The sequence below is a fragment of the Lissotriton helveticus genome, chromosome 4_1, assembly GCF_964261635.1.
Source record: "Lissotriton helveticus chromosome 4_1, aLisHel1.1, whole genome shotgun sequence".
NCBI lineage: Eukaryota > Metazoa > Chordata > Amphibia > Caudata > Salamandridae > Lissotriton > Lissotriton helveticus.
In genome coordinates this window covers 1,424,064,085-1,424,081,389 of record NC_136063.1, presented here as the reverse complement: position 1 = coordinate 1,424,081,389, position 17,305 = coordinate 1,424,064,085, and positions in this window count along the sequence as shown.

Below are 17,305 nucleotides of genomic sequence, written 5' to 3'. Positions count from 1 at the left end.
TCTTTGGCCCTCTCCAGCCCTTCCTGCCACCCATAAACCCTTCACATTTTGTAATAACGATTTCCCATTTTCTAGTACCCCATCCCTGTCTCACCCACATTTACTACTAAAAGGTACGCATATGTGTGCAGAGGTCTCTGCAGTCAGGTCAGAGATCTCTGCACAGAAAAGATAGGGGATCCGAAGGCACAGACCTCTACACATAGGGATTTAACACAAAACATACTTCATAATGCAGTTTGAAAATATATCCCCATGCCTACATTATCATGGCAATTTGAGGTGGAGAAAAAAGTACATATTTGATCTACTTAAAGAGGGCTAAGCTTAGTGGTGTCAAGAAGGCATTAAGGTGCCAAATCCCTTTTCTCTCCTCATCTAGTCTCCTATGAGTCCTTTGACTTTGGTTCCACCCCTGGTAAGACCTCATAAGCTTCGGGCGACACTACAGTGTACACACACCTGACCATGAGCCATGAGGGCATACTAAAAGATGCTGAAAGCCCACTAAGATATTCTTTGTCCAATGGGCAAAAGTCTTTTCTTGACTGAATAGTGTATCCCTTCTGGCCTACATTTTGATAAATAATAAGTGCCTCAGGTAAAAAGACAGGAAGACTACCTCTGGTCAGTGTGATGTGTGCATGTGTGGTAGTTGGGTTTGCAGTGGAGTAGAAGGTGCTTCACTGGGAACACAAGTTGTTTTTAAGAGAGACAAAAATCATTGGCTGTGGTAATGGTTGTTGGGTCACTTAACAGCTTGTATGTTACCAGGAACTGGGAAATGCATTAATTTCTGATTGGCACTTGAACTGGCTGTCTATATTTAGTTCAGAAAATATAAGACAGATTTCATCCAATGTAGAATCCAAAGAGCAAAACTGCCATTCTCTGTTCTGTAACTGCACAATTTTGTAATCCAAGCCCCCTTAATTGTAGTTGCTCAAATGTGCTTGTTACTCCTTGTAACCAGTGATATAGAATTCTCCAGCTGCAGCTGTTTGCTAAACATCAGAATCAAGTGATAAAAGTATTCTTTACTATAACGCTTGCAGTATTTATAGAAGGAACACCAGTTGTAGCTTAAGTTACATGAAGGCATGATCTTACCTCAGTTAATGAAACAAAGTTTGTAATGAGAAAATAAATTAATAATAAAAAATGAGAGAATTCACTTCAGGTGTTGGGGGTGTAACTTCTTCCTCCGTAGAATTTTGGAACTTCACCTTACCTAGTAATTACTTTCTGTGTTAATGTCACCAGGTCTAAACCCAATTTCTACTTTGATTTGTGGAACCTATGAAACCTTTGGGTAAATTTCAACAATTTGACAGGTTCCACAGGTCATCCAGAGAAATGGGAAGTCTGTGCAGTGTAATCAATAACAGAGTGTTTCAAGAGAGATTCAAGGGAGTTTTAGTGTACTAGTTGTCAAAAAGTGAAAGTAATATTCCAATGCTTTCATGCAAGGCAAAGAGAGGCAAAAGGCATATCGTAGAGATTAATTTTACTTGAGAAGACTAAGGAAGAAAAAAAATATTTTCAACATGCCGCTAACATTTTTTTTTTAAGTACGCTAAGTTTAACAAACTGTACCTATGTATTACATTTTCAAAGGGAGTGAGATTGAAAGAAATTCGTTTTATGGAAACACAATAAACACATATTCTAATATTTTCTGTAATTGAGCTGGTATCTTTTGAATTTAAGCTTACACATCATAGAAAATTGCAGGTGCGGCTGGCACAGGTAACAGCAGTGGAGCAGTGTGGGGGATGGGGAGGGTGGGGAGGAAGTTGACAGATGGCGGGATAGGGAAGTAAAATAAAAGAATACCACTTACCTTGTGCTCGACGCATCCTGAGTCGGTGATGCGGCAACCGCTAGGTAAGTAGATTTATATAGGTTTTAATTTTACTTATTCTATCCTGTCGTCTGTCGACTTCTGCCCCCTCCTGGACACTGTTTCCTATGTCAGACACGCCTGGAAAATTGATCTCCGCAGTTCATACTTATGAGCCCCATGTTTCACAAGAAAAACATTGCTAATTTCAAAGTAGGCATCCCGAACTATTTATGGGGTGAAAACATACCTGTCCACCTTGGAAACCTATTATTGAGAACAATCCAAAGAAGTAGCGTCTATAACTAGGAACCACAACCTAAGAAAGTTTGAAATGTTAAAATAAAGGTAATGCCTAAAGTTGGTACTTGTGAGTCCATGTTTTATCTGGAGAAGGTGAGGTGAAAAGAAAGGTATTTCGTTCACATCTAGTGGTCTACAAATGCTATTAAATGTAAACAAGCCGGGGGAACTTCAAGGAGCATGTACTATATTAAATGACTTGCACCAAAAGGTAACTGAATAAAAGAGGTTTGAAACCCCCAATCTTTGGCACGGTGACAGGGAAAGTGGTTTGCTTTAAAGCTAGTATACAAAATGCATGCTCACACACCATTATCCCTGTCAGATTAGATTCAGCAAGAAATATAGGCAGAATCTTTAAAAGCAAAGGGGAGTAGTGGCCATGTAATCTATATAAATGTGTGCAGGCAAAATATCAGAGAAAATATATGGTGTGGACAATATATCATGTCAATAATATAGAGGACAAACCTATTGCTAAGGTAAGTTTCTATAGTTAAGTAAAGTTTTTATATATATATATATATATATATATATTCACTGAAAAAACCATAGGTTATAGACCATATATAGTTAGGAATTAGCATTTACAAAACCTTGAAAATTCACTGAAAAAACCATAGGTTATAGACCATATATAGTTAGGAATTAGCATTTAAAAAACCTTATTTTACTCACACAAAACCATTGAAATTCCATATATAGTTAGTTGCACTAACTATATATCGCGCACCCGCAATCCACTGCTGATCATGTCACATATTACATCATTCATGACATGGTCAGTGACATCACTGATGACATCACTGATGACATCACTGATGACATCACTGATGACAACATCCAGTGACTGTATGTTTCTGTAAAGTTAAAATATGTCTTACATATTGAAGAATGAGTGGATGTATAAGTGTCTGGATGAAGGATTTAGTAGGTGCGTGACTGACTGTATGAGTGAGTGATTAAATGTGTCTCACTGAATGCATGGGTTAGTGACTAAACTGTCTTAATTTGTGCATCATTATGTCTGTTGTGATGTAAACTGCTGCATGTGTTGATCATTAGCTATACGAGAGGCTATATGTGTTATTAATTGGTTGCCCAAGTATTTCTATGGGAGATTGTGTTTGTGTGGGGGTGGCTGGAAGGTGTGTGACTCTGTGCATAGATGTGTGAGCAGTTTATTCACTAGGTGTATGAGTTCAAGAGTGCATGTGGAAACAGCTACATGGGCAGTTGACTGTGTGCATGAGTGTATTGATGAGTGAATGGATATCTCAATGCTACATGTCATAGTAAGTACATATGTAAAACACAGTACATGTGAGAGTTGGCATATATAAATAACTGTGCATGAGAGCCAATGAATGAGTGAGTGGTTGTATCGATCATTGTGAACTTGTATCAGGGATTGTATAAGAGAGTAAATATGTGTTAGTATATGTTTCAATAAGTAAGGTGTGTATAACTGTATAGTTGAAGAAATGGAAGTGAGATTGTTTCTTTGCATGACTGACTGGGTGTGTGAGTAACTCCATGGATGAGTGGCAGTGTGTGAGTGTCTGTATACACTGAGTGTATCTAAGGTTATATTAGAGTCTGAAGAGGTTTATCGTATTAGCACAAGAATGATGTCAAATGAGACGTCATCAGTGATGTCATCAGTGATGTCATTTGAGATGTCATCAGTGATGTCATCAGTGATGTCACTGACCATGTCATGAATGATGTAATATGTGACATGATCAGTAGTGGATTGCGGGTGCGCGATATATAGTTAGTGCAACTAACTATATATGGAATTTCAATGGTTTTGTGTGAGTAAAATAAGGTTTTTTAAATGCTAATTCCTAACTATATATGGTCTATAACCTATGATTTTTTCAGTGAATTTTCAAGGTTTTGTAAATGCTAATTCCTAACTATATATGGTCTATAACCTATGGTTTTTTCAGTGAATTTCAATGGTTTTTTAATAGCAAATATCATAAGCTGTCGAATGTCCAGTACGTGGTAAGTAAAAACATTTTCGTGTTTATGCACACTGATCTGCTTTGAATGCTGCCCCCCACCCCTCATTTCTATTAGGAGTACTCTCTCTTTGCAGATAGTGAAGGGTAGTTAACGCAGGCCTTTGCCCCCGTTGTAATCCGTCGTGCCTGCTTCTCTCTCCATTTGATTGATTGTTCTCTTTGGTTCATTCTCTATTTACAAACAAGCACAGAGTCGCAATACTCTGTTTAGTCTTTGCAGATAGCGAAAAATCGTGTAAAAAAACAAAAGGAATCGAGCAAAATCAGTAGGCCACTAATGGGATCTCTTTTTGACCTCCCTAAAATAGAAACATTAGGAACAACCTGTTGATAATACCAATGTGTATGTACATAAGCGGCGTTCATTTGTGTTCACAGTACCCCTTGTTGATTGTTTGAATCGAGCATTGAATTGTTCGAAGTTGGTTCTCTTAAGAATCTTCTCTGCCTGCAAACGAGGAAGAATAGGAATATTCTCTCTCCCTTTGCAGATAGTGAAGGGTAGGTAACGCAAACCTTTAACACGTCGTGCCTATTTCGTTCCTCATTGATTGATTGTTTCCCCAAACATTGACTGTTTGGGAATTGGTTCTTTTTGGAGGTATTCCCTGTTTGCAAGTATACGTAGGAAAATCTTTGCAAATAGTGAAAGGATACGTAATGCGGACCTTTCTCCCCCGTTGTAATCTGTCATGCCTATCTACTCCCCACTGATTGATGCACCTGTTTCACCCGGACCATTTACTAGAGATACGTCATCTGGCCCGACCAGAGAGCACCCCTAGTGAAAAGGACATATGCAATAATAACGAAGTGATCACTGTATCCTGTTAACAGAAACTTTAGCATGAAACAACCTGGAAAGAAAAGAATAGGAAAACGAAAATCAGTAGGCCACTGATGAACATGAACTTTTATTAAACAACGAACAAAGAAACGATAACATAACGTAATGATAAAACCTATTAATGTCCTAGAAACAAGAAAACGTTAGAAATATGCCAGTGGTGAGAGACCAGAAAAACAGTAAGAGAAACCAAATCACCCCTCGCTGTCCCACCGCCTGCCACGCCAAAAAAATCGATAGACTAGGGAAAATGCAAGTCAGTAGAACATCCGCCCCCACTCTGGAAACTTCCAAGGTGGGGCAGGGTTGCGGCTACGCCCAGCCGGGAGCAGCCCATATAAGGGGGGTCCTGCTGCCACGCCTCGGCCAGGAGATCCTAACGTAGGGTGTAGCCGGAGGAGAGGCCGAGGCCAGCGGGACCCGGCCAGGGGATTGCCTTTACAACGCTGAAGAGTTGCAGGTGGGGGAATGTCTCCTCGACTCTCCCCTCTCTCTCCCAGTCCGGCCGCGGTGGCCCTTGAGAGTTTCAGGTAGTCCCGCCACATGCTCTTCCGGTCCGGCCACCAACGGACGGGGGGCCAAGGCCGACGGGATCCGGCTGCAGCCGATAAACCAAGGAACCCGTTCATGGGGCCAGAGCCAGGGGCGTCCGGCCGACATCCACCGGAAGCCCGGCCCAAAGACGGACGGGACATTTTTTCTTTTCTCCTTCGTAATAGCAGCGGCAACACGCCAGGCACCACTTCTTTCTTCAAAAATGGCTTTGACAACACTGGGGGGGATGTATTGCACATGCCTCCGACCCCCCTCCCGTCCTCATCGCCACCGGCCATAACAAATGTCAAGCGGGGCGCCGTGGGGTGCACTGGGAGGGAGAGACGGTGCGAACAGGCCTCTCCCGCCTCCTCAGGTGAAGGCTTCCCAGCTGCACCCTCACCGCTCCAGGAGCCCCGAAAAGGGTTCGTCCACTGTGGCGATGCTGCAACGTCTCGCCCGGCAGGGTGGAGCCCGTCAGCTCATGTGACCCCGCGATCGCCGGTAGCTGCCGAACTCTGAAAATGGCGATCGACCTGGCAAGAGCGGGCCCAGCATGAAGAAATGGCCCGGTCACTGGTTGACTCCACCACCGTAGTCCTCCACGACCTTGAAGATTCTAGAGGAGCCGCGGGAGTCTCCGACCCCTGATGGGGAATGACTGCCATGATCGCCCGTGGAGTGACGAAACTGTATCCGCGGGACGTCGGCGCTCCCATGCTGGCGCCAGCCTCACTTTGAATTACTAGAATCCTGCAGACCTCAGTTCCGGTGAAAGCACAGTGTGACCCGGTAGGAAAAATTGTTGCACCCCCTCCCCTTTTTGAGTGATAGTTCAAACCACCGATCCTTTCCTTTGCCCTTTTAACGGAACTTTGGACTGCCTCCCCCTCTTTTACATTTTCTAGAGAAAACAAAACATTAACCACTACATTACCATAGCAGTTGACACCAGAACTGTTTTCAAATTGAAAACCAACAACATCTTCAACAGAATCCTTTTTATTTCTGCTGTGACCCTGCTACAGCACAGGCATTGTCCCCAGCAGTAATTCTGCAATGCCGGTAAGAATAGCTGTGGTGCCTACTGGACTCACTCACCCCCGCGGCGCCCCACGCCGTTATTTGCTGGGCGGCAACTTACTAGACATCACTTTCGTGCCATCTAGATTTCAGCGCGTTCTGCTGCCTTGGAACTATTCGCACAACAGACTGCTACTGACGACCCACCCCCAGGCAACATCTTCTGAATTTTCATAATTTGAAAGAACTAGTAACATGTCCTCATCAGGAATTCAAAAGAAATTGCCACGGTCTCTTCGTTGTTTAAATGTTTTTACTGTTTTTGTTTTGTTGTATATATTTATATGTTATTAAAGTTTTATATTCCTACTACTTTGTTGGAGTGCTATATATTTTTAATGTGACACATAATTGTAAAAACTTTGATGTACAAAGAGTCATTCCTAGAATCTTCCGCTTCAGGCTCGGTCCCCTCCCCAATCACAATACAGGATGGTTTTCAGATAGTAGGAACACGTGTGGTGTGACGGATCTCATCGGGTGTGGGCCTTGATCTACTATAACTCCTTTGAAGAGGGGTGATTCTTTACAGCTGGAGCCATAAACTACATCTGCAGGGCTAGCTGATAGCCTGGACAATCGGACACAGAGGAAGAGGAGTGTCAGAGGGTGCGATAGTGAATAGGGCGAAAGGGAGGTGTCGGGCGGGCACAGAGTGTGATTCTCAGGGAAGAGCAGCGCAGATGGGGGGAGGTTTATTGCCCATGCATAAGACAGAGAGCGGGGTTGACCAGTGCCTGGGGAAGATGCTTGCGAGGGTGGGGAGCCATGCTACGAATCGACAGCGTGCAGAGAGTGGGTCTGGTCAAGGCATCTAAAATGGCTGCCGTGCACGACAAAAGTGTGGCATTTCAAAAAAGGCAAGATGGCGCAAACAATGTTTTTCAACACTTCCTCATTTCCTTCGAATCGAACGTTAACAGACGTTGGTGCATATTACCAAAGTTAAGCGATATTTATCGCTAACGATGCTTACCAACGAATTTTTTACCGCTAAGCATCGTCAGAAATTATCGAAGATAAACCTTGCTATTATCAAGGTTTATCGCAAATGCGATAAAAATGGCCGCAATGCATGAATATCGCTAAAAAGTCAGCGATATTCATGCATTACCGAGCTAATGCTCTTAGCCATGTTATCCACCTCCCATTGGATAACATGGCTAAGAACTGCTCAGGGCAGGTGTTACTTTTTGGAGATATTCGCGCTTAGCGCGAATATCTCCAAAAGTTGGTAATAGGAGATATATATCTTGCATGTTGTAATGCAAATTATTGTGGTATATGGAACTCATACCATAATCTCTCAGGAAAGCAGAAACTGATCCTTTTGGGACCGCCTGAGAAGGCCTAGGGGGTTAGGGGTACTCTACTTTGCCCCCTTTTCACGTTCCGAACTATTTTATTTTACTCTCTTCTGTAATTACACAAAATAGCAGCGATAAGATGCATCAGAGACACACAGTGAGAGAAAGGAGGCCGGAGATAAAAAAGAGATGTCAAATACACATTGGAGATAATATAGTGGGAGAAGGGAAGTAAGTATGAGTAAACTTACCATGTAACATAAAAATGTTGCACTCTATACTATAAGTCTCATTTTATACTACAATCACTTCGCTACAACCTCATAAATTAAAAATTAAAATGAATAATGTCTCAAACAATTTTTGATTTCTAAATATAAATTTATTCTTCAGAATTTTCTAAATTTGAAAGAACTAGTAACATGTCCTCATCAGCAATTTCCTCTTCAATCATCTCATCTGGAATCTCCTCATTAAAAGTCTGCAATGATGATTCTTGTAACTCTATGGTCTCCAAACATTCGATAAATTCGCCATCAACAGATTGATCAAAAAAATCATTCAAGTCATCTCCTCCTTGTGACAATATTTCATTATTGGTGCTGTCAATTTCAATCAATGTAGTGGAATCATTCAAGTCATCTCCTCCTTGTGACAATATTTCATTATTGGTGCTGTCAATTTCAATCAATGTAGTGGAATCATTCAAGTCATCTCCTCGTGACAATATTTCATTATTGGTGCTCTCAATTTCAATCAATGTAGTGGAATCATTCAAGTCATCTCCTCCTTGTGACAATATTTCATTATTGGTGCTGTCAATTTCAATCAATCTAATGAAATCATACACGTCATCTCCTCCTTGTGACAATATTTCATTATTGGTGCTCTCAATTTCAATCAATGTAGTGGGCAATTCAAAAGAAATTGCCACGGTCTCTTCATTGTGAGCCATTTTATTTTGAAATTGCTTGCTGTAAATTGCAGAAAAAAATAATCACTTTCATTTATCGTTTTTAGTAATACATAATATAAAACTAACTTTATCAAGTATTTAGTATAACAGAAGGACTGCAAATAAATAACAGAAAACATTTTTCAAATTATCTTCAAGTGTACAACATAGTTCCCCTTACAAAGAAATTGCCACGGTCTCTTCATTGTGAGCCATTATATTTTGAAATTGCTTGCTGTAAATTGCAGAAAAAAATAATCACTTTCATTTATCGTTTTTAGTAATACATAATATAAAACTAACTTTATCAAGTATTTAGTATAACAGAAGGACTGCAAATAAATAACAGAAAACATTTTTCAAATTATCTTCAAGTGTACAACATAGTTCCCCTTACAAATTAACAACTCACCTTTTTAAAAGTAGGAGAAGTGTTAGTACTGTGTAAATCAAACACCAGAAATTCACCACCAAAAATTCCTCACAAATGTACCTCAGACAGTAGTATCACAAAATGGCTGTGGTTTCCTCTCATTTGAGATATATACATAACCAATTAACTTTCATCACACACAAATACAAAACCAAAGTAACATTTTAATTGGTTCTAAATTTCAACACTTTCAAATGTGTTTTCCCCATGCAATTTTCCATAGGACATTTACATACGTCTACAGCCTGAATGGCTGAACGGAATTACACCAAACTTGGCAAAATGGTACATCAAACCTATGAGGTCAGGAAGGATCTACTATGCCCCCTTATGGTCATTTGCCCCTTCGCTTTGGCCTCCTCTTGTCTCTCGATCCTACCGAGAGACAAGATGGCGGCCGCTACGGACTGTTTGTAATGTTGACAGACGCCGGAGAACCAATCAGCTTCGCAAAGCTCCGTAACGCGAAAAGTACGCGAAGCGGAGCGCTGTTACAGATATATATCTTTTTTTGAACGTTAATTTCTCAAAATCCACTGGAGCACATATATTGAGACCTAGCAAAGGCACATCGGGCTACCAGTCCCTAATATTTTGCCAAGTTTCGTGCAAATCCATTCAGCCGTTCGATTATTGGCATTTAGATACGTCTACAGCCTGAATGGCTGAACGGAATTACACCAAACTTGGCAAAATGGTACATCAAACCTAAGAGGTCAGGGAGGATCTACTATGCCCCCTTATAATCATTTGCCCCTTCGCTTTGGCCTCCTCTTGTCTCTCGATCCTACCGAGAGACAAGATGGCGGCCGCTACGGACTGTTTGGAATGTTTACAGACGCCGGAGAACCAATCAGCTTCGCTTCACAAAGCTCCGTTGCGCGAAAAGTCCGTGAACCGGAGCACTGCCCGGTCCGCTGTTACAGATATATATCTTTTTTTAAACGTTAATTTCTCAAAATCCACTGGAGCACATATATTGAGACCTACAAAAGGCACATCGGGCTACCAGTCCCTACAATTTTGCCAAGTTTCGTGCAAATCCATTCAGCCGTTCGGGCTAAAAGTGAGGCCAACCGCCCTATGGAAAACTCAATGTTAAAAACACGTTTTGGGACCCCCCTTTTTTCTCGACCCCCCCTGGACGAACCCCCCCCCCAATTTTCAGGGGCTGCTCAGAAACAAAATGTGCCATTTTCCTGAAACTTTCAGCCAATTCCGTCCACAAACGCCAAAGTTATTAGACATAGAATTTTCAAAAATCCCATAGAGAAAAAATCCTAACTATATATACCTACTGGCGACCGCCAGTAGGTAATATATATATATATATATATATATCCACAACACCCTTAGGAATGATTGAAAACGCACTCGCAGGATAGTTCGATTTCTCAAATCTTTTGTATTTTATTAAGTTCCCAGGTTGAAGAAACAACCGACGCGTTTCGTTATCACCGATAACATATGTGTTCATGATGATATTATATGATTACAGAACAATCATAATCTTACTCCTAAAATTACAAAATCAGAAACAGTTTTATACAAAAACAACAGCAAAAACAAATCTAAAGGTGGACATACAGCTCCTCACTCAATATTGAAGTTCTAAAATTCAATATTTGTCTGGATTCTCTCTGTCTTCATTTCTTTTCACGGTTTCCCCCTCGTTCATTGAGAGTTATTGTTTCAAGTGCGTAAAAAGACAAAGACTTCCAGTCTCCCTCATGGTCTTTCTCCATGTGCTTGGCTATGGCATTATTTCGATCTTTGTTCTTTGTTGCACGTACATGCTCGAGTATGCTCTTTTGGAGTTTGCATATCGTGCTCCCTATATATTTTAAGGAGCACGGGCACTCTATTACATAAACAACAACTTGGCTTTTACATGTTATCAGCTCCTTTATTTTCCACATTTTGTTGTTTGGCAATTTTACTTGTGTTGTGTTCTTGGCAATCTGGCAAAGTTTACATAAGTAACATTTGATAAGGTCCTTTGTTTTGAGCCATTGTGTCCCTTTTGATTTTAATTACCCTTGGTGATGACTGTGGACTAATCGGTCTTTAAGATTCAGTGCCCGACGGAATGTTATATTTGGTGAGTTCCCATTATCTTTCCAGCCGTTGGATTCAGTTGTAGCAGTTACCATTTTTTTCACAATATTTTAGCAATTTGTTTTGATTCGCATGAATAATCCATGATTAGTCTCACTAGCTCCACAGATTTTTATGTAGTTGGCAGGGTTTGTTTTGGTTTTATCTTTAGCATGTCTTGTCTTGTTCTTTGGTTTGCTCTTGTCCAACCCTTTTTGATATTGTATTCTGTCTAACCATGATGTTTGAATCTTAGTGCTGTTTTTTTACTATGTTATTCCCACTCAGTTTCCTCTGAATAGATTCGACGGAATCTCAATCTCAAAAATTCTCCATAAGGGACGTTATCAATTACTGATGTTTTCTGAAAACTCTCTGCATGTAAGGTTGAATTTGTGGATGTGTCCTTATGATGTAGCGTTGTCTGTAATTCATTGTCACGTACATAGATTTCAATATCTAAAAATACTACTGTCTCCTTGCTGATGGTATAGGTGAATCTAATTCTAGCATCTGTTGAGTTTAAAATGTCAAAATACTCCTGAAACTCTGCGGCTGTACCATCCCATATAATTAGAAAATCATCTATGTAACGTAGCCACTTAGCGGTTTTATTCAAGTACTTGTCATTATCGGGGTGCCAGGCCAGCTGTTGTTCCCACCACCCCATTACAGGATATGCATATCCAGGGCTGAAAGAGAAACCCATCACACATCCTTTTATTTGCTGGTAGATCTCTTCAACAAATAAGAACACATTTTGAGGTAGACACATCTCAATCATATCGATCATAATCTGGTTATGTTGTTTGTACTGTATATTCCGTTCCTCTAGAAATAAACTGCATGCCAACAAACCAATGTTGTTCTCAATGTTTGTATATAAGGATTTTACATCCATAGTTATGGGCATGTAGGACTCCTGCCATGACAATTCTTGGAGATGCCACAGGAGATCAGTAGTATCCTTTATATTAGAATTCAGATTTAATACAAAAGACATCAAAAAGAAATCAATGTAGCTTGCTATCGGTTCAAATAGTAATCCTTTTGCTGACACTATTGGCCACCCAGGTGGTATTTGTTTTTTTTATGCAGTTTAGGTAGAAATTAAACTGTGATTGTAATCGGATAATCTGTAATTAAAAACTTTTTTTCATCATCATCTATCAGGTTCTCTTGAAGCCCACTGTATAACTCTTCTCTCCAAAGTTTCTTTGTATATTTGGGTGGGATTCTTCTCCTATTTCCGATAATATTCGCGTTTTTTCAATTGAGAATGTGCTTCAAATTCATAATCTGATGTATTTAGAATGACAATGTTGCCTCACTTGTCGGCTATTTTTATAGTAATAGTTTTTTCCTGTTAAATTTTTTAAGCCAGTTCTTTCTTTATTCGTCAAATTGTAACGATATTTGGTTCTTTTTATGTTGTAGAGATCTTGAACTACTACCTCTTGAAAAAGGTACATTTTGTTCCCTTGGGGAAATTGGGGGTAAAAGCAAGATGGTGTCTTTTTTCCACCTAGTCCTGCTCCCTTCTGAGGGCAGGCATTTCTTCTGCAATGAGATCTTGTTCATTTGTGATATTAAGATTGATTAGCGTTAACAGGGCGTTAATATCTGTTGTTACCAATTCTGACTCCCTAGGATTAGTATCTTTTTTCTTTTTCAATTTTGTATAATTTGCCATCTCGGGGGCGTGGCTTAGACTCCGACGGGCATGGACGCTTGAGCCCCGAGCTCCAGGCCTGATCCCGGTGTTTATCCTGATCCGGACCCCGCACGGCGGCGCCGACGACTCGGTGCGGCGCCTAGGGTTGGCGGACCATCCTGTCAGCGGTTGGGCACGGAGAGAGGTCCCCGGGAGCAACGGACCTGGGAACCGGCGAGGCCCCGCCTGTACCTTTCGGCCATCTTGCCTGAGGCCTACTGCGGCCAGCAGATCCCCGGCCTCAATTAGCACGGAGCCGTGGCCGGGTGGAGACCGGCACTTGCCCACCATCGGCGCCCCATTGACCATCGGGGCAGGCGCCCGGCGCCGGTGCCCGCGGATGGCGGCGGCAACGGCATAGCGGCTGGTGGCGCTTGGAGGAATCTGGGGACGACGGAATGCCTTGGAAGCGGTGGTGCACTGGGTGAGGCCCCCGGAGACAGCGACCCTGGACGTTGGCGAGGCCCCGCCTGCAGCTGTTGTCCATCTCGCCTGCGAACTACTCTAGCCAACGGCCCCCCGGCCTCAATCAGCAGGGGGCCGCTGGGAGGCCTGCACCGCCGCCGGCGAGCGGGGATCGGCGCTCGCCCATTGCTGGCACCCTGATGAGCATTGGGGCGGGCGCCCTATCCTGCTATCTGCAGACAGCTGTGGCAGAGCTGCAGCAGTTGGTGGTGCATGGAAGTGGCGAGGGACGGCGGAACGCCTTGGTGGCGGTTGGACGCGGAGTGAGGCCCCTGAGGACAGCAGCCCCGGAACCTGCGGGGCCCTGCCAACAGCCGCCGGCCATCTTGCCTGGGGCTCCCAGGCCTGCATTTACGAGGAACTGTAGGGAGACCTGACTCGCTGCGGCTCGGGGAGACTGGTGCTTGCCCTGTACTGTCGCCCGCGAGCATCTGTAGCACTGAAGTGGCAGGTGGTGGCTCGTAGTGGTGGGGCCCGGTGAATTGAGCCACGACCCCATCGCCCCTGGGCCGCAGCGCGGTGCGATCGCTGGAGGAAGACAGCGACTTGGCCCAGATCGGGTATTGCACTGCTCTGTACGGGGGGCGCTGCCAGTTGGAGGCCTGAACGGAGGTGAGGCCCCCTTGGAGGACACTGAGGCTGGCAAGTAGTATCCCGTTGGGCCGGCGGGTGCTTGTAGAACCGCGGTGTCATCTGGGACGTGGGCTGGAACCTGGACTTTCCTACACGTACGGCCACCCGGCCCCTAACCCCGGTGCACTTCCTGGAAGGGGCGACTGCGGCACGGCTCCTTTTGCAGTACGGGGCGCCTCGAGGAGTTGGCTTCTGGCGCTTGGCACGATTTACGAGGCCAGGGGTTCCATCATGGGGAAACCCCGAAAAGGAGCGTGCACGGCACCGGTGGCCCAAGCTGAGGACCTGCCAGAGGTACAAGGCCAGAATGCATCAGAGGGTCAGGGTGCGGGGCTCCAGCAGCAACAGATGGATCAGATCCTCAAGGCAATAGGGGACACCAAGGAGGCGCTAAGGCAGGACATTGCGCAGGTGTCGACGGGCCTCGGCCTGCTGAAGGCGGACCACGACAAACTTGCCGATCGGGTCAAGTTCGCGGAGCTTGTGTTGGAGATGTTGGAGCCGGCCCAGAAGGTGACGGATACCACGTTGGAAGATTTCTTGCGCAGGGTGAGCCAACTAGAGAGAAGAGCGGAGGATGCTGAAGGGCGCAACAGGCGCAATAACATTCGCGTGGTGAGATTGCCGGAAAATATCGAGGGGAGCGACATGGTTTCCTTTCTGGAGAACTGGCTGCGGGATGTGGTGGTTCCCGAGGGCCTGACGCACTTCTACATGCTTGAGAGGGCTCACAGGGTCCCGGCGAGACCGCCGGCTCCGGGCCGCCCCCCCCCCCCGACCGGGGGTGGCGCGCCTGCTGCATTTCAGAGACCGGGACATTATACTGCGACAGGCCAGGGCAGCTGGCCCTTACAAGGTGGACAACGCCTCTGTGTCTCTCTTCCCCGACTACTCTCAGGAGGTCCAGCGCAGCCGGTTCTCCTTCTTGGCGGTCAAGAGGGCCCTTCGTGATGAAGGAGTGCAGTACTCCTTGCTGTTGCCCGCGCGCTTGAAAGTGATGGAGGACGGTGTGGCGACATTTTGTGATACGCCAGATGACGCTTGGCAGTGGTTGGAATGGTACCGTGCGGGCAAAGATGGCGCTGGCACTTGGGCAGGGGCAGCGGAGGAGCAACCGAAACCACGTCGGAGTAGGCGCAACCGAAGACGAGTGCGGAGTAGGAGTTCCCCGTCCACATCGCAGACTGAGCTGGAGAGGTAGGCTGCCCTTCAGGCGGTTTCAGTTATCTCTGGAGTGGTGACAGAGGCCCCCTTACTGGACTCGGGCTCCCGGCTGGGCTCTGATGAGGCGGATTTGGGAGGCTCCGATGGGTGTTCTGAGAAAGGTCTTGGAGGGCTGCCTCAGGTCACCCCACAAACGACCGATGGATTGATGGATGACTGATCCTCCCAGTTGCTGAGTGAAGGACAGTAAGGAGTCAGGCTCATCTGCGGTGTTGACACTGTGGGGGTTGTTGGGGGACCGCTTCTTGGGGCGTTGGGGGGAATGCTTTCTTCTGTGATGCGGGGAAGTGGCTGTGATGGAGGGGAGCGCTGGTGGGCTGAGAATACGACTGGGTTGCGGCGCTGCTGGGGTGGGGAGACTGTCATGGGGTCGGGTGACCGTCCTGAGCTCCTCGAAGGCGGTCGCTCCCCACGCTGCTCCCAGCCCTGACCTGGTATCGTAGCACTGCTTGCACTGCCACTGCTGTACTCGTTTGGGTTAAACTGCTCTGCTCTGTGTCCTGGAAGCATCGTCCTCGCACTGCCATTGACTAATTCGAGACTGCGCATTGTTTATTTATTAATTACACATTGCTGCCTCTGCCTTTCGATCTCATAGTGCCGCTGTGCCGCTAGACTGCACATTGTTTATTTAATAATTGCACATTGCAGCCTTTGCCTGCTTGCCGATTTGTGACTGATTGTGCCGATTTCACTGGCGTTTTGACCGCCATTAGCCCTACCTGTGCCCCAATCTCGTCCTGGTCGCCTTCTGGCTTGCAGCCATTTTGTTGTTGTTATTGTGCCCCCAGACCGTCTCTCCGCCCCGCTACCGCCTCCCAGCTGATCCTCCCTCGCCCCTCCCCACTTCACTATCCACTTATGACAGATGCTTTTACGCGCAGCGTTCACGCGCAGCGTTCGCGCCCTATGCGCGCCGAAGGTGCGCCAAAGGTAAGCCCGTCTACGCTCGTCCACGCCTGGACCGCGCCCAGCGCCAGACCCCCTGGCCCACAGACAACACTCCCACCCCGCATAACGTACGCCTCCGCTACCCTCTCAGCACTTAACCCCGGCCGACTCCCAAACTGCTACCTAGCCGCCCCAGGGCACACCCATGGATCCTTCACCTGCCACTCCTGCAAGTTCGACTGCATCAGGACCCACACCAAATCCACTAACCCCACACAGAGCTCCGACACTAACCACCTAAAGTGCATCCTGCTCAACACCCGCTCGGTCCACAGACACTCCATCGAACATTGGAACCTACTCGATACCACAGCGCCGGACATCGCCTTCCTTACGGAAACCTGGATGAACGCCTCATCAGCGCCCGACATCGCCATAGCTATCCCGGAAGCCTACAAGATCATTCGAAAGGACCGCATCAACCAAACTGGAGGAGGCATAGCCATCGTCCATAAGAACACCATCCGCATCACGACCAGTTCCGACGATAACCTCACTACCGCCGAACACCTTCACTTCCAGATCCACACCGACCCCAAGACCACACTCAGAGGCACCCTCATCTACAGACCCCCAGGACCCCGCACATAATTCAGCGAAGACATCACTGACTTCATCAGCCCACATGCCCTCTCCTCCGAGAACTACATCCTAATGGGAGACCTCAACTTCCACCTAGAAAAGAATAATGACAACAACATCACCACCCTTCTTGACAACCTGACCAATCTCGGACTCAAACAACTTGTAGACACCCCCACCCACCTTGCCGGGCACACGCTCGACCCTATCTTTTCCTCCAGCAAACACATCTCCTTCGATCACACCACAGCTCTCCATTGGACAGACCACAGCTGCGTTCACTTCAACTACAATAAGACCA